Below are 23041 nucleotides of genomic sequence, written 5' to 3'. Positions count from 1 at the left end.
TTGAAAGACTTTGTGATCAGTTTTTTCTTTTTTTCAGATACCACATACAATATTGTAAGATTGCCCTTTATTCTTTATTCCTATCACTAATAGCTTCTCCAGTCCAGATTAGGCTGTACAAAGCCAAGAACTTTAAATAAACTCTGTTAAAGTGTTCTGTATGCTTCCTGACAGCACTACAATTGTGTTTTATGCTGTTAGATGTTTTCCCATTCTGTACTAAAATACTGACTCTAAAGCATCAAAATTCCAATCAGCTTGTTAGCTATTCACATTGCAAAGAAGAATATTGCAAAGAAAAATATATTCATTTAGGAGCAGACCACAGAAGCTGTTTTAAGAAGTTTGAAAGACTCTTTCATATAGCTATAATTGTGTAACCCTAAATAACCCGCCAGAGTTCATGAACATGCAGAACTGCTCCCCCTCCCCCCTCCCAACACACACTCTCCCCACTCTCAACCCCAGCAGGATTCTGCTGGGTGAAAGCCATTACCTCTACATGTATCCATTCCATTTTTCCTCTTAAACTAAAGGTTAAAAGAAGGTTCAAGTCAGATGAGGTTGCCAGTATACTTATCAGCACATACCAATATCTCAGCTGTTTAGATCACCAAGGTCAAGATTTTGCTATTTCCAGATGTCTTACCTTACAGCAAAAGAGGATTCTGCATCCTAGCCTGGAAACCCTATGCACAATAGTATGGTGAGTAATCTGCTTGTTAATGTAGACCATATGTTTCAAGGTATCATTTTGCAATTTAGGAAAAGCTTGACTCTGAGATTACTCATTTTATTTGATACCATAAATATGTAACAGGAATCAAATCACAGTGCTTTTTACTGCTCACTGTTCATTTGATTATGATTTCAATCAGGAGTAATGCTTTGAAGTCAGCTGTAAACCTAGACATCAAGTATAAATCAGAATAGAAACCCAAGGAAAACACTAATTACTAGTTGTAGACTGTAATTTTCTTCCTGATTGGAAAGGAAATCCAAAGTACCATAATATTTAGGAAACAAAACCTGCTTTGCCTCAGAACTTCTAGAAGGAAAGTGCCAATCTGCCTTTGTTTGAGCTCCATCATATGCATTCAGTTCCTGCTGTTTGAAGTATATGTATCTGGGTATGTAATACTGTTTGTACCTGAGTTCCCTAGAAGGACAGGAACACAGCAGAAGGAATGAGCAATTACTTGCAGAGCAGAAGCTGAGTGCTATTCTATTAAGTCTGCTGTAATACATCTGTGGAGCTGATCAGAAAAACTAGTTGACAATGATTAAAATGTCCTAAGACACTCAGGAAGGCAGCATGTACAGGAGATTCCTCAGCCCTGCTCACTTGTGCTGGGTAGCGCTGCCCTTTTGGGGGGAAGCACTGCTAAACTAAAATACCCGTACTGTTACTTTCTTCAAATGCACATTTCTTTTCTCATCAATCAGTGTTTCTAGCAAAAAGGTGAACAAAGACAAAGGCACTTAAGTAGATATGTGTATGGGAACTGCTGAATCACAGCCTAAACCACTGATTGAGCACGTGAGGAAAGGACCCGGTCAGCCCTGAGAGCACAGGTGAAGGCAATTCAGCCGTTTGACCAGAAGGGGTAGAGCCTGGCTCCATCCCTCTTAGACCTTATTTAAGACCTGACTCCCACTAGAGAAGGGTCTCTTTTTGGAGTTTCTACTTTTGTGAAGCTTTCCCTAGAATCTTTTGATACTGGTGAGTAATCTTTTTCCCTTCCTTTGTAGCACCTGTCTATCATACCAGTCCTTCTGTCATCACACCTATGTTGTAACACCTTTCCCAGTCTAATGATCTGTCCAATTGCTGCAGTATAATAGATACTGATAGAGACCTACCTGGTGTAACATTTTCTCCGGCCTGTTATAACAAGAGCTCTGAGAATGAAAAAGAATTTTGTTTATCTTTCTTCAGTAGGCTGTTTGCAGGAATAACAAGCAGAGTTGGAACAGTAGCAGCCTGGTATCGAGTGCTTTCTGTCATCCTACTGCTCTCCCTATTGTAAGTGGGCTGGTGAGCTGAGAGCTGGTGACCTTGTTGGCAGCAAGGCACTCACCAGGCTGTGCTAACATCTGGGGAGAAAGTAAGAAGAAGCTTATGGCTAGAGATAAAGACAGTGATCATTTAGTTACCAGTTAACGTCAGAGGTAAAAGTTCATTTATTGCCAATTAAGATAGAGTTGAATGGTGAGGAAGACAGACAAAAATAGCCTGTTCTCCCTTCCTTCCACCCACTCTTCCTCGTCATGCATTTCCCTGCTCCCAGTGTGGGCTCTCCATCTCCTGTCAGGAGATACTGCCTGCTTTTCTATGGGCCGTAGGGGAATCCCTGCATGGTGCCTACTCCTCCTCCTTCTCTGGCCTAGCTGTTCCTAGTGCTGTTCCTCCTGCTTCTCTCTTTACTCCCTTCCTCAAGCATGTCTTTTCTGAGCCAGCACTGCTGCTTGAGCCAGCTGTGTGTGGTACTGGGCAGGTACTGGCCTTGCCTCACTGAGCTGTGTAGCTGTACCACTGCCAGAGCTCAGTACATCCACCCTCTGCACTACATGGCTCTGCTGAAGTCTCCTCAGGCCTTTCCTCTAGCAGAGCTGAAGGGAGTTATTTGCAATCCCACTAGCAGCACTGAAGGGTGTTAGTTATTTGCAGTTCCACCAGCTGTGCCGAAGTGTGCAGCTCCTTCAGTTGCCAGGCAGCTGAGGGCAGGCTGAACACTGCACCTGTGAATGCTTAGGAGCGCTACAGAGCAGCTGAAGTCACCTTGGGTACAGACAGCTCCAGCAAGATGTCTTGCTGATGAGTATCAGTCTTAGCAGTTTTTTGTTCATTTTTAGTTTTCTCAAGTTTATTCTCTTTTCCTTCTATCCACTGCGTTGTTTTGGTAAGATTGCTTTTTAGAATTGAGTTTTGCCTATGGGGCATGTTGGAGTGTCACCAAAATGAGGTGGGGCTGAGGAGGGGGAAACAAACAGGAAAAATGACTTTTTAGAGTATTTACAAACTAAATGTTTACACAAGGAATGGTGAAGAACTAAGAAATCTGTACTGTATTTTATGAGTTTGTCAAAGACTTGTCTAACTAACTGGATTCAGAGAGGGCCCTACTGAAGTGTTAGTACATTCCTTTATCTTCAAACATATGTTAGCCTGTGTGGAAGCTGTAATTTCAGAACTTGTCTAATTACATGCTTAAGTGTTATATAAGATACAAAAATGGCCTGGCGTGTGTTGAAATGTCATACACAGAGTGTCATAAAAATTGTAAAAAAAAAAAAAAAAAAAAAAAAGACTTTGTACTAATGAAGATGGATGCTTAAGGCAAATTTATACTATTCAAAGCCACTACTGTTATCTTTGCTTGAGTAACCATTTACTTTGAGAACAAAAGCAAACTCTAACCCAAAAAGGTAAATAGTTTTATATGTCTAAATCAATAAGCCTAAGTATAATATTGGCATTTAGATTTAGGAAGTAAGTTTAGACTTGAGCTTGAAGTAATCTGTAATGAGCTGATGTTTATCTTCTGCTGTTGTAATTGAAAATAGTGGCATTTTAGTTTTCCTTAAACACATCTGTGTTAGCCTGTTAAAATAATTAGTTGTCATTTCCACAAGGACAAATCAATTGAGTAGAAAAATGTGGCAGAAATTTTGTTAGTACAGAATCTAAGTTGTATCTGCTGCGTAGACTACAATAAGAATAAGATTACAAATATAAAGGTGATGCGAAGATCATACTTCAGAGATTTGATGATTACCAAGGTCTATTTTCTGTTAGTGGCTGCTTTTTATCAATAGCTAAAGCTTCAAAAGAAATGTTTGAAAGTATACAGCACCTTCTTTGGATTTCAATATTTTGGGTGATATTAGATTACAATAATATATGTGATTTGAGAAACAAACCTAAACAATTACTCCTGTGTAGCAGGAATGCTAAGTCACTGCTTAAAGCAGTGATTGAGCACCTGGTGGGAAGGTAGGGCCAACCCAGGGGAGCTCAGGTGCATGCAATGTAACTGAGTGACCAGATCAGGGTGGACCCAGGATTCACCCTTTCCCAGACCTCATTTAAGGGTTGGCAATGGATACAAGGATATCTTACTGGAGATCCCTGTGTAAGCTGCTTTTTTCCTTTGTTTTTGTGCCTAAAGCTGTTGCGTTTGAGAAAGTTTTCACTTGCTGCAGCCTAGGACTTTGCTACTCTGCTTTCATTGCTGTGCTTTCTTTAGTGTTATGTACTCCGTAGCTGAAATTTTACAGAGGGTATCCAACAGGTAAATTTCTATTAAAAAGTTCAGACCAAGGAGTGTTTATCTGGCCCAGAAATTACTTGAAAAGACACATTTCTGTTAATGCTGCATGCTATGAACAATGGGAAACTTTTAAGTTTCTAAGTAAACTCAAGACTGCATATAGCTACTGACTCCAGGTAGCTATTTGGCAAGGTATTCAGTAGTTATACTGGAAATTGATTGAAGGTACCCGATCTTTAAGTTCACTAATATTTTTTTATATCAAGGAGGATCTTGTAATCATCTGAATTTTCTTGAAAGAAAGCTTCAAAAAAAAAAAACCTGAAATTTCCCAAAAGTGGGGGGTTAGAAGCACACTAACAAGCTAAGGAAGTATGACATAAAAGTCTAAGTTACTTAATGCTATGAGAAACGGAGATGGAACCACTGTAAGTGAGAAGGATGGTAATGAAGTGAATCAGTAGAAAACTGAGAATATTTTTAAGTGGGAAATGCAGTGGTCAGGAATGATAGAAGGATATCTGTGAGTGAAGAGTCCCAGGTCTGGAAGTGCTGGAGCTCCTGAGGAAGGGATAGAGCACAGCAAAGTGAGAACTCATCCTTTGTGTTTCAGGGTGGTGAAGTCCAGGGAGCTTTATAGAGTGACTTCAGGCTCAGAAGAACCGAGAAGAACCATTGACTATTGTCAGGTATGTCCTGATAACTTCTCAATACAGATAGATTAGCTCTGCGATTTCCATAGTGTGTTGTTTGTTTTTCATTTTTTTTTTTTTGGAGCTGTGTTTTGTTTTGTGGTATTTTTTTAATTTTGGTAAGGCAAGAAAATTTCATGCAAAAATACACTTAAATACAAAATATACAATGAAGTACTTTGAGAAAATGAGCAGCTGACAGACAGTTTACTGTGATTGAGAGGAAACATTTATCTGCTTGTGAGAAGAGCAGGTTTATAGTCATATGTCTCAACAGAAGGAGAGTGATAGTGGAATATCCCCTGAAGCAGGGGCATTGGAGCATTGAATGGAAAGGAAGCATGGTTTTTTCCCAGGGAAGTACAGGCTTGTTTTCTTGGCCATTTCACAGCTTGGATTGAAAATTATATAGATGTTTTCTCACAGCTGAATGACAATAAACTCTGCAGGGCAAACAGGTTTTAGGCAAGATTATCTCTAATATCCATGTCATACATGTTTCTGAACACCAGTAGCACCAAGGCAGCTCCATTCCAGCCAGACTTTTTCTTGGGCCTTATGCTAAACTGCACAAGCACCACTGAAAACATTCACTCTGTATTATTTACTACTGTGGAAAAATTTCAGTGATTATCTATGGGGTTTTTTTCCAGACATTTGATCTGGCTCTTCAGGTGTCAACTTCTGGGCCTTTAGGTGGTTTTCCAGCAGGTGTTTGTGCAGCACAGCATACTGTGTATTCTGAGCTCCATGCTGCTGTTTTTTCCACTATTCTAGTGAAGATTTGCTGCATTTGAGGATATAGATAGGGGAATGGTATATTGTTTTATTTTTTTTACTTCTGTTGTATTAGACATTTAAATATATCTCTGATTTTTGAGACAAGACCCAAAGCAGTCTATTGCAAATCAGATTTCTGAATGCCTACCTAGCAGTAACCTATATCTCATGGAGAATTGTTGTGGTTGGATTTTAATTGCTGTAGTAGCCACTTTTAAAGCTATGAAAGTTCAGCTAAAAATAGTGTGATATCAGTGATTTACAGAAAGTATTCGCTAAGGTCAGCCAGCATTTCAATTATTAATGATTTAGTAAGACCTTTCCCTGGAACCTTCTGACTGAGAATTGGCATGAGAATACAGTGTTAGTGCAGATGGAAATGCTTTGATGTCATGTGGACTGGTTCAGTTAATTTACATCAGTATAGTCCAGCGTTTTCAGTCTTTCATGGTAGATCAAAAGATGTTTTTGAGGCTCCTAGCTATCCAACTACTCATTTAAAATCACCCTTTTTTTGTCTCAAGATCACGCTAAAAGCTTGCATGTAAGTGGAAGTGCTATGAGTCCATTGCCTGATCTAGGATTGGTACAGAAAGATTTGTAGGCATACAATTAGGTTCTGATTCTCATATACTTTTCCAATATTTGACATGTGTTAATATTTTTATTTTCTAAGCTCTGAAATTTGTATGAGTTTTAAAATAATTGGATTTTATAAAACTAATGGAATATGAGCTTGACTGAACTTGGTGCTGCTTTTTAAGCAGGATGCAAAGATTGTGTCCACTTAAGTATAAAATGAGTTTTAAAAGTCTGGACTTGCTTCATTGATTAATATTAAATTCCAAGTACAGGATACCTTCATCAACACTGAATAATGGTGTTATTTCAATCTAGTTCTCTTAAGCTTGCTTTTGTGATAAGAAACACTTTATGCTAGTAGCTGTAAAAAATAAAAATAAATCGCTGGTTTTCTCCTTTATTGTATATCATAACCTAAATAATTCAGGAAGATGCAAAATAAGGTTTTTTAAGAACTTCATCTGCTGAAGAAATACATACAAAAACTTTGCGACTTCTGTTTGTGTCCGTCTCACACTGTGCCGCTAGAGGGCGATAAAACATTTTCAAGTTTTTTTTCTGCTGTGGGGATTTTTGTTAAATTCCTTATGGTTGAGCTCTTGTTAAAATACACATACCACTTTCTAACACGGTGATTTTTCAATATGCCGTACTCAGCACATCGAGCTGCTATGAGTCATTTTTTACTTTTGTTAATAGATCTTTTATTCTATGTATCTAATCTAAATCCACCCTCTTTCAGTTTAAAGCCATTACCCTTTGACCTGCCACTATATGCCTGGTCCAAGTCCCTCCCCAGCTGTCCTGCAGGCCCCGTTAGGTACTGCAAGGCCACTATCTGATTTCACCCCCCTCCCCAGTGCCTTTTCTCCTCCAGGCTGAACAAGCCCAGCCCATCAGCGTGTCCTCACAGGAAAGGCTGTTTGAAAGGCTGGATGCTGTAGCAGGTTCCTTCAGAGAGGGGTGTGGTGCTCCTGTCATAGGCCAACCAAAGCAGAATGGACAGTAGCCTTTTATGACAGGTGCTCAGCAATTCAGAGCATCATTTCCATGAAAGCAAGCCCAATTAAGATATCTCATGGTGAGCATATGAAATGCAAGGCTTTGAAAATTGCATCAATAGTTACTTCTGAAAATCTAGATAGCACATAAATTTAGCTGCCTGTGTGTGACTATGCGTATTGATTTTGATTAAGTGCAGGAGGATTGATTTAGGTATCGATATTCAATTTTTTTTTTTCCTGGCTGTTACTACAGTGTTCCCCCACTGCCTGTATCTGAGCTTAATATCCTGCTTCTAATCTTTATACATAAGGATAGGAGTAAAGCTCATGAAGAGTACAGCTTTTTAAAAGGTAATGTTGTAAGAGAAAAGGAAAGAAGTGTATGAATGTCTATACAGTTTGTTTTCTATAATTAAGTATTGCAGAGTGCATATTGTAGTGAAAAATACCACTGACCCAATCTGTGCAAGTTGAGTCTGCATGTAATAGACCATCCAGTACTATTGTGTTCCTGCAAATTTCATAGTATGCAAGACAACTACATTTATCCAAAAGGACTCTCAACTATTTGGTGTGCAGCATGGATGACTTATGCAGTATATGATATTTTTAGGTTGCTCTAAAAGTAATGCCTTCTATTTATTTCCTTGGAAACTATAACAGATACAAAAAGCACAATAGAACTATTTGATAGAGCTACATACTGTTTTTTCAACATAGTCACTGCCATTAGCTATATGTTTTTGCCAGTGATGATCAAGAGCCTGCTTGTCACTCTAGTACAAATCTGTTCTTGTGTGAACATTCATGGGACTCACCTAGTGCAAACTTTGCAGTATTCCAATGTTGCCGTCATTGTTTTCAACCTGTAGAAGCCAATGTTCTGTTTGTGGTTTCCGGGTCATAAGTCACCAATTCATGTAGATGAGCTGACTGAGGTGCTCTACATTTTGTGGTGTGACAGCTGTGCATGGCCATCTAGGATGTGGCTTGTCTTTCATATTGCTGTTGCTAATGCACCACCACCTCACTGCTCTATGTTCACTGTTTGGTCTCCAAAAGTGTTCAGCTAGCTTCAGTGAATGTCAGTGGGTGTCATTTTTTTTCATATGGAGGAATTCAGTGGCACACTTCCATTTCATACTGTTGTGGTTTAGTTGATTCTACCACAAGTGATTGGGGGGGGGGGGGAGGAGGTGAGGCTATACAATGGATGCAATCAACATAAGGAAGGATTACTAATTTACTATGAATGATAATAGAATGTAAGACTACCCCATATGAAAAGGAGTTATGGGTAATAAATCAAACAAATGTGGAGAGAGGAGTTCTGCCTGCTGTGCAACCGGAAATGAAAGAGCCTTTTCCCTTACAGCTGTGCTATTCTATCTCTTTTATCTAGAATCAGAAATTATAAGGAGAGTATTGGAGACCTCTGGGAACTGTAGTCTGTCTCTTCTCAGTGTGCCTTCCTCTTGGGGAACCAGAATTCAATGTGAGAATAGGAAGCATAGGAAGTTCCACACAAATGTGCACAACAGCTTCTTTATGGTGAGGTGATGGAGCACTGGAGCAGGCTGCCCAGGCAGGTTGTGGAGCCTCCTTCTCTGGAGATATTCAAGACTTGCCTGGACACCTACTTGTATTCCCTGGTGTAGGGAACGTGCTTTGGCAGGGGGGTTGGACTTGATCTCTGGAGACTGGACTCGATCTCTTTCAACCCCTATGATTCTGTGAAGGATGGCTGATGCTGCTGGGGCCAGGAAGTGCTAATAGTTAAAACTGCTAAGGGCTGACCCAGGAAGGCATATCTCCCTAAAACTGTGTTTCAGCACTTAGCAGCTTGCTACATGATGTTATGGTATTGATATGAATACTGATAGAACTGGGAGACGTACACTCTTCAATGTCAGATGTCATTTCTTAAAGTGCCCCTCTGCTGCCATCTGTTGCACAGCAACACAAAGTCATGAAATACTGGCAGGAAGGTTCAGCTTCTACTGCCGCACCACCAGCACCCACCTTTGATGTTGTGGGTCAATGTAACAAAAGAGAAGGCATTATTTTCCAAGCAAATATTGTACATAAAAATACAGTCTTCTGTAGGTCATAATAATTTAAGTTGTAACTAGAATTAGATACATATTGGTTTATGGAAGCATATTGTAGAATTTTGGTTCATTAGTATACAGTGTTTGTATATTATTCCTATCATTTTTTAAAATTTCTTAACCAGCTGTTTAGGTAAGTTAAGGAATTGTAATACTTGGCCATAGTATGCAAAAAATGCTGTCTTTCTCAAAAATAATGTTATCGTGCATAGAAACTCGATGTAGTTTTGATTTGAGCAGCTACCATGGTGGCCTTTTTTTCATTTGCCACAGTGCCTCTTCAGGAAATCATTCGTGAGATGCAGATGAATGTTTTTCTACAACTGAACCAAAAATAGAGATTTTGAAAGGCAGGGAGGGTAATTGGGATTGTCTTAATTTGTGTTGTTTTATCCATATCTTACTTGTGGGTTATTAATTACACAGATGTTTGCACATATGTATTAGAGGTATTTAGTGCAGCAAACAAAACTGAATAATTTCTAGGTAACATGTTGTAACTCTGTTTTTGTTAATGATTAGCTGGTTCCATTTGAGTTATTTCCTCCTAATTTATTTCCTGTCAGTTTATAATTAGCTAGATTAAATGTAAACAAAATCCCACACGTTTCAATCCTTTGCACTTTTGACAGTGTTTTGTGTTTTTTTTTTCTTGCCCATCTTCATATATCAGGTAGTTCTTTAGATGAGATTCAGTAGCCTTTAGTTTTCAGGTGATGTTTTGCTTTGTGGCACAGCTGCCTCGGGGCTCCTGGGTTTGTACCCCAGGCCTGCTGTTATCTTCATTACATGAAGTAACTGTTTATGATATTACATTTTGGACTGGGATACCAAATGAATTCCCACTAGAAATAATAGCTCCCATGTTTTAAAAAGAGGTGTATATTTTTTACCTGAATCACATTGTGTTGACAGTGTTTTGGTCACGCCGCCTCTACTGCATTCTCAGTAACTCAAAGTAAAATTCAATAATAATTTAAAGAAAGCAAGTATTGGAAACTATGTCATTAGTATTTTACTTTAGTTGAAAAAAATATAGAAGTATGACCTTATAGATTACAATTACTAGTGCTAAATCTATTAGGAGCTGTGTGACTTTTTTCACTGTTCTTGATTCTTCTGTATTTGCATTTAATATCAATTATTCAAATGAAAGTGTGCATTCTACAAATATTGAGTTTCTTAAATTGTGTACAAAACCATGTAAGCTGCCAAATGTTTGTGATAAGTGACAGTGAAGCAGTCTTGAATAAGAACATTAATTGTAGGAAGTGAATATGAAAGGGCCTCACATGCTAACATTCTAGCATGCAAGTACAATTAGTCAGCCTTACAGTGTGCAAGAAGAAATACCTCTTGTTCTTGAGTATGAGTTCATTCTTTTTCTGTGGTTTTTAATAATGTGGTACAAAAGTGCAGTATTCTTCTTTGGAAATTATCTTACCCTTCTTTAACCTTCAGCTGCCAGAATTTGTTGTTTGGTTTTGCTTTTTTGTTTGTTGACTGACCAAATTCTCTGTTCTCAATGACTTCTGAATTATTTCGCAAAGCTTTTTTGACTGCTTTATCTCCCATTTCATTTCCTTTAATATCTACACAGGCTGGAATCCATACAAAAATGACATTGTTGCTGTGACATATTACCTTATTATAGACATCAATAATTTCCAAAGCTATTCCTACTCTAGTGATTGAAATTTCTAGGATGATATCAACAGCACTTAAAAGATCTGGAAAAGTGACAGATTGTAAAGGTTGTACTTTAGCAATCTAATTCAGTGCCATCAGGATAGCAAATAACTCAGCGGTATAAGCAGGTAACTAATCTAACTGACTTTTTCCAACCCAAGTTCATACATAGGAGACCACTAAATCCTATCCAACTACAATTTCTAGAATGAAAATGAAAAAACAAAATAACAAAGAATGAAGGATTAATAAGAAATAAGCAAACATTAATTTCAACCAAATGATAGATAACTTTTTTTGGTCAGTGTTTTGTGGACAAGACAAAACAGTTCATCAAACCTCAAGGTAAAATTACACTCTGTTTGGAGGCCTGGTTGTGCTGACTGGTAGCCTTGCACCACCACTTCTAAGAAAAACACTTAGAAATATGGCAGTGTTGTATTTTCACTATGTTCATTTGGTTCAGCTAGTTAAAAAGTACTGCAGAAGCTGCTGTTGTATATTGTTCATAAAGTGTTTTCCACACAGTTAAAAAATTTCTCTTTACTATCTCAAAATCATTGTTCTTACTTAACAATCTCTAAGGATTCGAGCAAATTATAGTCTGACAGTTTTCCCTTTTGTCCGTATTAATGATAGGACACCAGGTTAAATTTAATAATGAGAGTGCAGAATCATTCTAAACCAATCAACTTGTTAAGCAGCCAGTCATCTCTTCCTATTATTTTCACTTCATTATCTTAATCTTTGAACTACCAACAATGAAAATTGGGATTGCTTCCTTATACGTACCAAACCCACAGCTACAGAAATCAACTTGTTTGCCTACTTCACTGTTCTAGCAAATATTTTTTTTAATCCATTGGATATCAGTTTTTCTACCATATGAGGTTCAAAAGTCTGTTTTTGTACTACTACTGGGATCTCCCTAATATAATCACTTCTTAAACTGCTTCTTACCTGTCTCTGCTGTGTCAGTCATTCTAGCTCTGGATTGTTCATACCTTATAAAGAAACATCTCTGTTCCTGTAAGGAAAATGTCTATGCCTTTGTGTCCTGATCTATAAGCTCCTGCCCAATATTCATAGTGGTGCAAATATTTAACAGAGACGGTCATGACAGCTGCCTAGAAAGTTCTGATGAATTGTTTGTTTCAATACTTGCAGCTCTTCCTTTGTTGCCAACCTTTATTCAAGAAATGATAACAAAATGTCATGCCCAAAGCATTAAGATCTACAAAAGATCAGCTAGCAGAACTAAACATTTGATACACACGTGAACATAATTTCAGTCGGAATTTTATGTGTAGGAAGTGAATTCCTTTCCTATTTCCCATGGTCCTTTTAGGTACTTCTTTACTCTCTAGTTCAATTACAAACTAAATTTGATGACCCTAAGCCATTATTCAGGCACTCCTCTAAATATTTAAATTCTGCAGTAAATGTCATTTTTCCTTATTATTGAAGATATGGAGGTAATGAATTATCAGTGACTTGAAAGTATTCATAGATAATTTAAATTGCCCACTTCTGTGAATACCTGACCTGAAAATTACCCTTTGCTTGTGCCAAAGTCAGACTAGGTGGTGTAGGAAAAATGATAGTGTTGTGTGTTCTTCAGTTCTGACATTTCATTATGCTGTCATATTATGATATATACATTTGAAGAAGCAGTTTTAAAGCAAGACTTAACTATATATGATGTTCCAAATTAACTGCCCTTTTTTCCTTCTAACCTAGAAGATGCTCTTACAGTTCAGTAATTTTGAAAGTGAAATGCTGTAATTAATTTACATGATGTCCGTTACCCATATAGTCTGCAAATTCAGTTGGCTGTTGCATCCTAACTTTATCACTTCTTATGAGAACGCATTTTAGCAAACTGTTACTCTCTTGAACACGTATATTGCAGAATTAAGACAGAGCAATGTATGTACATGTGTTAAACATAAGTTTAAAACAATATCATAAGCAAGATGGTTGCTTTTTAAACAGGACATCACAGTTTTTGTGTCTATAAATACAACATATGAAAACTCCTTATTACAGAATGCTTTATTAACATCAAAAGACAGTCTTATGACATGATCTATGGTTGATTGATTTGCCTGAAAGCCACTTTAATACTGTGGAAGAAGATTATTCATCTCCAGAAAGAATGACACTCAACAATAAATCACTTCCTCCATCTTCTTACATAGCGATGAAGTTAAGGCTATCAGATGATAAGAACCTAAATCAAACCATGATCCCTTCCTTTTAGAATAGGAAATGCGTAAAATTGCTTTCCTGTTTTTGAGCCACAGAGTGCTGCAAACTCAATCACTACAGATATGATGAGCTATATGAAATTAGTTTAAACACGGTGACCTTTTTTTCTTCTGTAAGTATCATATTAATATATTTAAGATCATTTCAATTTTGCTATCTTCTAATATTTGTTTTTGAAATGAACCAAATTTAAAGATTTTTCCATAACATCAAGGTTGATAGAAAGTTTTTAGATTTTTAGAGATCTTTTTTAAGGTAAAACCAAATATTTTTGCAATCCCACAGTTGGAATGTTTATGAAACATTTTTATTCCTTTCTGCTTAGATTGCTTTTGAATTTCTGTACATGTACTTTTTCCCTTTCTATACTAGTATAACTGTGATATACCATAGAATTGCAAAGGCAGGAAAGACAAAAGGAAGTTATTTTCCAATAATATCAAATGTGAGGGGAAGGTCAGTGGAGTTTCACCCCGGAGTCTTACTTGACCTGTCCTCAGAAAGAAGTTCAAGTATGGATGAAACCCTGAGTATCAAAAAGAGTCAGGAATTTTAAAGATCATATATCAAAACAAGCTTACTGTTTTGACTGCTTACAAACTGAAAAAGAATGAAATCCAAGAGCAGAGAGCAAGTTTGCAAATTGAGTGATGCACTGCTAGACCAAGTGTATCCCTGGGTAGATCTGTTCATGCACTACTGGGATTCATGGAAGTACTGTGTGGATGACAAAAGATACAAGCTATGGTGTTTTGCTACTCACTTCTCACTATTATCTCATGAATTTCTCAAAATATGCACTGTGGTTAACTGTTACATTTGGCTAGTAGTAAGTAAACTAAATTTGAGACTTTTTGGTGACGTAGTAGTCCACTAATTATGCTAAGGTGTGAGAGTTAAAAATTTTTTTGCTGCTTTATGATGCTATACTGTGTGACTCCTATACAAGAAGCTTTTTGTACTTCCTGAGATTTACACATGCTAATCTGCACAAGCTTACACTAGTGCAGCTGTTATACATAGAGTGTAAATAAAGATGAAAACGAGAGGATTGAAATAAATCCTAATAGGAAATTAGCTGAAGCAACCCACTAGGTACTGATATCTTTAACCAAATGCAAATTTTAACTACAATATGCACTAGCTTTTTTAGTATCAAATAATATCCATTATTATTTCCAATTGCATGTATGCTTTCTGAAAATGCCAAAGAATTTGTGATATTTGAAAAGCATTTTAAATAAGTAGATGACTGAATCATAGAATCATTAAGGCTGGAAAAGACCACTAAGATCATCTAGTCCAACCCTCAACCTACTCATCACCATGCCCACTAAACCATGTCCCTCTTTGCCACATCTCCATGTTTATTGAACACCTTCAGGGATGTTGACTCTCCACATCCCTAGGCAGCCTGTGCCAATACCTCACCACTCTTTTGGAGAAGTTTTTCCTGATATCCAAGCTGAACTTGCCGTGGTGCAACTTAAAGCTATCACCTCTTGTCCTGTTGCTGTCTCCTGGGAGTAGAGGCCAACACGCACCTCTCTACTACCTCCTTTCTGGAAGTTTTAGGGAGCAACATGGTTTCCCTGAGCCTCCTTTTCTCCAGACTGAACAATCAGCTGCTCTCCATAAGAACAGTGCTGTCACCAAGGGCAGTGCTGATGGGGCAAACAGGAAGAGGCAGACAGCTGCTGCCAGTGGTGTTCAAGTGTGTCAGTGTGTGGTCTTATCAGCCACTTAGGCCAGCGTGTTTTAGCAGTATCAACTACTTGTGTTTTACTTGCATTTTGGATGTGCAGTTTCATACCAGGTCTGGGTTATCTGGTAAATCTTTGGGAGCTCAGTCTGTACAGGCAGCACCTTACTGTATGAACTGCTGAAAAGTCTGAATTTTGGGGCCAACCAGGCAATCAAGATTAAAATGTTTTTGTGCCTGATCTATTTGTACCTCTCATTAGTTAGTAATGGCCATCCTCTTATCTAACAAGGTTTTTGGAAATAAAAAGTGTATTTGATGCATTATAAGTTGCACAGTAAGGGCTATGATAGAATGCACTTGAGTAAATTAATAACGCTATCTTGAATAGCATGCAACAAGCATAATGCTATAATTAGATTCGGAGGGACAGAACAATATGTTTGTACTTACAAGTTTGGTATCATTCGGTTTGTGTCCTGAGTTTTTTTTTTAAAAGTAGAAAAAAAAACAAAACAGCACAACTGTTTGTGGTCTCTCAGTAAAAAAAATTATGCTGGTGAGAGGAGTAAAACCATTTCTAACGTTACCTAATTCATGCAGTTCTTGTCTTACGAAATATACGCTTAGATGGAGGAGATTTGAGAGAGAATGTAAGAATGTTTAAAAAAAAAAAAAAACAGCTCATTAATTCACTTTTTAAACACTTCTGATCCTTCAGTCTTTAGTACTACATACATCTATATTTTATTTAGAGGAATTACTGTGGTGTTTACAGTTGAATCCATCATTTGAATTTAGTGCAACAAACTTGTTCTTTGATTCTGTATGGTTTAAAAAACAAAAAGCCCTAGATGTTTTTTACTTTTTTTTTAAGTCATTTCTCTTACTTTAGTGTTAAGATAATCCCGTGAATTAGGAGTTTCTTGGTAGTGTTATAGTTTTGTTGCTTTTAAAATCTTGATTGGTTTCAGTATTCTGAAGTCTTTATTGAGGTTTTTCTTACTTGAATACAGTAAACCCACTTAGCATTGCCTTATCAAGTGCAACTAATTAACATCAAAAGGATATTGTTATTCATTATCATTCTATGATCAGTCATGTATACCATATATGCTGAATTGACTCTTTTGAATCTCCTTCAATATGTGTACTTTAAGTTCCTTATAGATTGCCATCTTCATTTGCATGTACCCAAGTTAATATGTGTATGCATTTAAGTGGAAAATTACCTCTTCCTGAAGAGCCACAAGACCTGTCCATTGGCATTTTCTATTAAAAAAATACACAAATATTTCACTACTAAAATGCAGAGCTCACCTGTGCTCCTTTATTTCCCCTGCTTCCCGTTAACTTACTAGGTTCATGATCAAAAGCCAACCTGTGAATATCTGCTAGATCAAATTTAGTATTACTTCCTTACATGCATCACTGTTGCTTATTGGGAATGGGCTACCCAGATACCTTGACCATTATCTGTTACCTACAGGTTACCTATCTCAAATACTACTTCTATTCTGTCTGGACATAGTATGCTTTGCAGTTCCTGAAATGAGTTATGAATTTCATTAGATTTGGAGAAAATGCCTTGTCTCTGGAACCGCAGCTCTCTGGGTTTTCGATTTTGTTTCTATCAGTATATCAAAATGGGTCTTTCCCCCAGTATTCTAAATGACTACAGAGAACTTTGGTTCTCATAATTGAGAAAGAAGTATGGATTGTGCAGAACTGCACTGCAGCAATTCTCAAGAATTAATGTATAACTTTTTATTTGAAATAGCCTTTCTGCTGCTTCATAGAATCACACATGTATGTCTACCGACACACACAACTACCAGTCACATCTGTAGCCGCTGGGTTAGTTTTTGGTCTGGATGTGTACCTTGTTCCCTGGATTTTTGACATACGTATATATGCGTTACAGTAGCTTGATATTTTTCTGCCTCTTTAATGATTTCTTGGAAGTGCGTTTGTGTTATTGATATATTTCTGTTTACATAGGAGCTGTTTTGTGTAAGAGTTTGTGTTTGTTTTATTCAAAGTAGCTGAAATACAGTGAGGTCGATGTTGCAGTTTGTCAGAATGGCACTATACTATTATAAAACTGAGATAGTGGTACATTCTTTTGGAGTGTTCTCAGTATCTTGGGCGCTGCTCACTGCTGCAAAAACTGACAAGAATGTCATTTGTACTGAGATGTAAATTTTGGGAAATATTAAAAAAACCTGCATTTTTTATACTTAATTTGTTGTCAAGTCAGGTAGAAACCACACAATTTAAAGAAAGTAAAAAGAAAAAAAAAAAGGCTGGAAAAAAAAGTGCAGTAATCATATTATGAAGGGCTTTCTAATTTTTGTCTAGAGATTCTGAATAAGTATGGGAAGGGGGGGAAGTGTTATCCTCTATTTTCAGGTTGATATAATAGAAACATGCTCAAAGTACTTATCTCTTAATGCTGGTACATCAGTGTGCCGAACTAGAATTCCAGCCCCTTCCCCCTTCTGTGTTCAGTAGATCTGTTTTGTTAAAGCCTCTGGTAACTTCTAAAGGTAGATCAAAAATAAGTAGCCATGAGTTAATTTTGAGGTACGTAGAATTAGTATATGGGGAAAAAAAGTACATGTTGGCTCAGTAGTGTGTTTCTCAATCTTAAGTTTTCCAAAGAGAATAAAAACAAGTCAAAAACTTTATATGGATTATCTATCTGGGTATACTAATGCATTTTGGCTGGGTGCTAAACTGTATGTCCAGACACAGAAGGTAGGCTTCAGTAAATGAAGATCTGCTGATTAAACATGGCATGTGTAAATACATTTGAATTATAATCCCATGAACAGAGCAATCTCTTTAGTACTGCTCAGTTGCTTCTGGAGGTTTTTTGATGTCATGCTCTAGCATTAGGTCCGATATCCTTAGTTTATCCTTTCTTTCATTCTCCTCTGGTCTTGCTGTATTTTGTCCCATTAGAATGAATTGACTGTTCTTGCTGTTTGCTGCCTCCTTCTCTCATTGAATCTGTTTGGAGTCAGATGCCATATCCTGACTTTGCTAATGTCTGTTAATCACATGGAAAAAAAAAAAAAGCAGGCAGTGGGCATCTCAATCCTCTTTTCTCCCCCTTGGATTTTGAGGATCTTCATGCACTGTTCCTTTTTTTTGCAGCATGGTGTGGTCGTCTGGCACCATGGTGTTAAGTCCTGCTGGCAGTTACAGTTTGTCTAGGGCATTTCTTCCCTGCTCTCCAGTTCATCCCACTGAAGCTAAACTTCTTTGCCGGGGATATACTATTTCAACCCAGCTCAGAATTACAGGAGGGCATAGCTGTTGTTGTGTGGTTGTTGGTTTTTTTTTTTTTTTTCAGTACTACCATGGGCAATTAGGGTTTTGCTTTTGGAGGGATAAATCTAATTCCAATTATATCCAAAATGCACTTCTACTGAAAACTAATAAATAAAAGAAAGCAGATAAAATTGAAAGAAAATGAATTTGGCTCAATGAATCTCACAAAATAAATCAGATACTTTTTCAATTTTGGACAAAGGAAAACACTCTTCTAGAGCCATTCATTCTGACCACTCTGCAAGCATTATTTGTTTCAGGTGCCAACCATGTATTCCTTATCCACAAGTTAGTTTTTTGCAGTTCTAGATAACGAATCAATCTGAATTTTTATATCCCTTTTTCTTCTAATTATTTGTTATAGCAAACAGTGGGGAGAGTAGCATGTCGCTAGTATTTATGCAGCAAACTCTTCGAATATTCCCAATTGCTCTACGTAATTGCTCTCTTACTTCCTCTGGGTGCACATCCCACTCTGTAGCCTGTATAATAAAAGCCCAGATGACTTTAAATTCCATGGATTGAATATGCTGCCAATTTCAGATTTTGAGAAGAGAGGTGGTATCTATTAACCCACCTTCTAAAACGTGTTCTCCATTCTGAATGACAGAGGCCTCTTTTGTACTGGGACTTCTGTTAGTGTTTGCTTAGATTTTACAAGAAAAAAAGGAAAAGATTAAATTAATATATAAATAAAATATATAAGTATTAAATTTGCAGATTAAGTTATTGTTCTTGCATTCTAGGCAGTTATATCTTGCTGCCAAAATAAAATTTATTGTGCTTTTTATCTAGTAGTATCTCCCTTTAAGGTGTTATTACTTCATCAAGTATTGCCCAAGCCAAAATACCTGAAAGAGTAAATGGATGAAGAAAATCAATTAACAATAAATTCAACACTTAGGTGTGGAGCCAGCATAAAGGTTGGATGATGTCTGTAGGTCATCTCTGTGACATCTTTGTAGCTCTTCAGGAAATACCCAAACATAAGGAGTGGAGTATCTATGAGAAGTTTTAGTGTTTGCATCAATTCTGCAGTCATATACTTTGATGTGTTCACTCTTGAAAGAATACGTGAAGGTCAGGATGTAAACAAGAGATGTTTCCCCTAAGAGGAATTAAGGCTGGTGTGGTGTTAAGAGTGGCTCACAGAATGAATGAGCACATCCCCAGCCGACCATTTAGCTACCTAGTTACACCAAACAGTTTGTACCAGTTAAGATGATAAAAATGAATGAGTTCCATGCTTACCTGACAAGATGCTGGAAGATGCACGGATGCTACAGATCTGCATTCAGTACTGATGGAATCAGACTTTGCTGCTAAAATCACTTGGTTTTCTTTTGGACCAAAATGTATGACTTCTACTCACTTTAAATTTTTTTCTCTGACACTATTTATATTTAATCAGCATTTTTGGTGTGGTTGTCAAATTTTAATAATTTTTAAAGGATCACAAAAATGCCTGGATGCCCGTACTACAAACTCAAGCATTTTTGTACTCAGTCAACTTACTGTCTGTACAGGGTGTACTGCTTCATTACATGAATTAAAAAGTGTATCATTTCTCTGGAACATCATCATGAAAACCCTACATAAAACATGGTGCCTATTTAGTCTTTTTTGGTTTTCTGAAAGTTTTGAATAAGTCATCTTGTATTTTGCACTGACTGAAAAATGCAATTTGACGTTTTTAAAATTAAAGCCGTCATGGTATTTAAAGATGAACTTAAGCTCTACTAATTCTATTAAACTGCAGGCTGCCAATGAGTTACAAAGTCTAATTAATCATTTTGTCAGCTTTGCCTTCCGAAGCTAGTCAATATAAATTTGAATAAATAGGAAGCTGTTGACCCAGGAACCTCTGGATGTTCTGAATAAAGATGTGCCAGTTATAAAATACTCTAAGTACTACCTATTCTGACTGCGCTAATGCAGCAGGGAGTTATTCAGTGTTAACATATGTGCATGATGGTAAAGTCTTAATTTAAATCATTTATTTGAGGCAATAAAGGGATATGTCTAATAATTTCTTATGTGTTTCATGTGGAGGCAGTGATTGTGAGGACAAACTTTTCAGTCCAAGTTTGTCGCTGACACTGCAGTGTGACATGTCACATCAGGTTGCATCAATAGAGCCACGTTATGTAAAAGTAATGAAATGTGACTGATGGAACCCAAGATACTGTAACATACCCTAACATAATGTGTCAGCATTTCTTTAATGGAGCCTTTCAGGAATGCTTTTTGGTAAAATACCTTAAAAATCAGTTACGGAAAGTGATGAGAAGATATAAAATATCTGCTTTCAGTTGCTGTGAAGATCGCATGAAATAGCCTAAATAAAAATGCTTTCCAGTAATTTCATGAGAAGTATATCTGATCCGTAAAGTTCTGTCAACTGTGTGTATGGATCACCCCAGGTAATTCTGTAACTGTATCTTAAGGGTTTGTTAATTTCCTGAATCTGCACAGGAATAAACATTTTCCTGTTTTGATACTTACATTGTCATACTCATGTTAACGTGAGTTTTCTCTTCCAAGTAGAAAAACATTGTTTTGTCGTAATACAGTCTGTCTATCTGGGAAATCTCATTTTTGTTTTAAAAAAAATCCATGTTCCTAAAAGCAGAATGATTATTTACCTTTATAGAGGTCAATTTGCCTATATTTCTTAATATCTCACTAAGCTTTTGAACCAGAAAGCAGAATAGCATTGTGTGAAGGATGTGACATATAAAACACCATTGCCACTGACATCCTTCTTCTGAGAATGAAAGACAGTGAACTGTTTGTCTTCAGCAGATTAACAGGGAAGGTTGTTTTTGTTTGTCTGACTGGTCAAGGACAATTTACAGTTCAGTTACTCTGAAGGAAAGACTTGTTGATTTGAGAGCACTCCTATTATAGCTGCAGGTAGGGGATGATAGATTTAGCCGTCACTGTGATAAACTGCGGCCTATATGCTTGCAATACACAAAATAAATAAAACACTGATAGATCTGTTTGGTTCAGCTACTTAACACCAAGTTCTGGTGTATAGGTGTAGGCTTTAGTGAAGGTACAAAGGATTCTGAATGTTCTCATTCCAAACATATCTTGAGTTTACTGAGAATATTTATTACTTGTTAGGAGAGGGGGGGAAGAAAAAACAAACAACGCTTTTCCTGGTAAATATGACTTTTGGATCCTGTAGGTCAAAAGGGAATTTTATGATTCCTATAAAATACTCCTACTTCTCTTTAAGTAGTTAAACGCTTGCTTTCTGTTATTTTTCTTACCTTTTTATTTCAGTCGAGAGTTTTTTTAAAATGTAAATCATCCCCTTCCTGTGGAAGGCTCTTGTAGAATCTTTCCTAGAGCATCCACTGTGACAGAGGCCGTGCATTTTCTTATGAGTTTAATTGATCTACTAGTTCAGTTGCTTATTATCCAGTTGATCATCATTACATTAGAGCAATTCAGGTGTCAATTCTTTTAAGATATATTCAATATAGTTATAGAAATCTCTGTTTTATTTGCTAATAGGAGTTACTATGCTACTAAGTCAACTAAAAGAAATTTTCTGTTGTAAAATGTGATATTTCATGCATATTTATAAAAAATAAAAAATAAGTCACTGGTAAAAAAAAAAAAGTATACTAAATCCACCATATTCTACTTTAACATATCACCCTACAAAATTACATTTTAAGTTTAAATCCAATTACTTATGAAACAACTACTAAAACTGTAGAAAGAAGTCAACAAAAATGATATTCCATCTGCATCCAATTCCATGCCTTCCTGTGCGGAGGGACTGTACAGGTTGATCTTAAATTTTCCAATATGTTGTAATACAAATAACACTAGTATTAGGATATATTCTGTAAACTCATATCTGCCAATTTTTAATTCAGTAAGATCATGAAACGAAAAGGAAATATTAATGTTCAAGATTTGGGATTTAACCTCCATTTTTCATTAAGACATTGTGCATAAAGAACAAGCTATCCAAGCAAGAACAAAGCAATTAAAGCAAGTGTCTGTTTGTATGTAAAGCACAAATAATACGTGCTATAGAGAATGCCATCTGGAGAGAAGCAGGAAGCCAGCTGCTGGTTCTGGAGCTGTGGCTTGCTGGGCTGAGTGCAGCTCTGGGACCTGAATGCACCTCTTTGTTCCGTCCAGAAGGTAGCTCCAGAATGAAGGAGCAATCACTCCTGTCTTATCGCCAGCTTAGCTTAAGATGCAAAGAGCAAGGAATAATATGTTCAGTTTCTCCATGCTTTATTTCAAAATGCAGTTACATACTTTTCTGGTTTTCAGAATAGTTTTTTTTATTTTTTTTCAAAGGCTCAGTTTTGCAGAAATATGTTTTGAAGTTAATGACGGTCATTAAAGGTACTCATATATGCTTCTGTGTAAAGACTGCATAGTTATGCAGTTGGTTTGTGTTATTCCTATCGAGGGATTTTTGTCCTTGAGATGCATTTGTATCTGTTTGAATACTATGAAATACTACTCATTCAGGAAGCAAGAGCCTTGAAATACAGGGAATATGCAATTCTACATGAAGTACTTTGATACACAGAAATCATGTGTAGGTCACCTTTTC

General features: G+C 36.9%; 1 long non-coding RNA gene across 6 annotated transcripts in view; it reads left to right on the top strand.

Moving 5' to 3' along the window:
* LOC116229669 (uncharacterized) overlaps nt 1-23041 on the top strand; it is a 292007-nt gene that overhangs the window by 156858 nt on the left and 112108 nt on the right. For 5 of the 6 annotated variants that reach the window (XR_016471104.1, XR_016471103.1, XR_016471105.1 and 2 more), the window contains exon 4: nt 4888-4963. The exons of the other annotated variant lie outside the window; for it this stretch is intronic. This is a non-coding gene — a long non-coding RNA (uncharacterized LOC116229669). The remainder of the gene's footprint in view (nt 1-4887; nt 4964-23041) is intronic. 6 annotated transcript variants of the gene reach the window in all.

The sequence above is a fragment of the Phasianus colchicus genome, chromosome 14 (genome assembly GCF_987193195.1).
Source record: "Phasianus colchicus chromosome 14, bPhaCol1.hap1.1, whole genome shotgun sequence".
NCBI classification, from domain to species: Eukaryota; Metazoa; Chordata; class Aves; order Galliformes; family Phasianidae; genus Phasianus; species Phasianus colchicus.
This window is presented reverse-complemented; position numbering and strand designations above follow the sequence as displayed.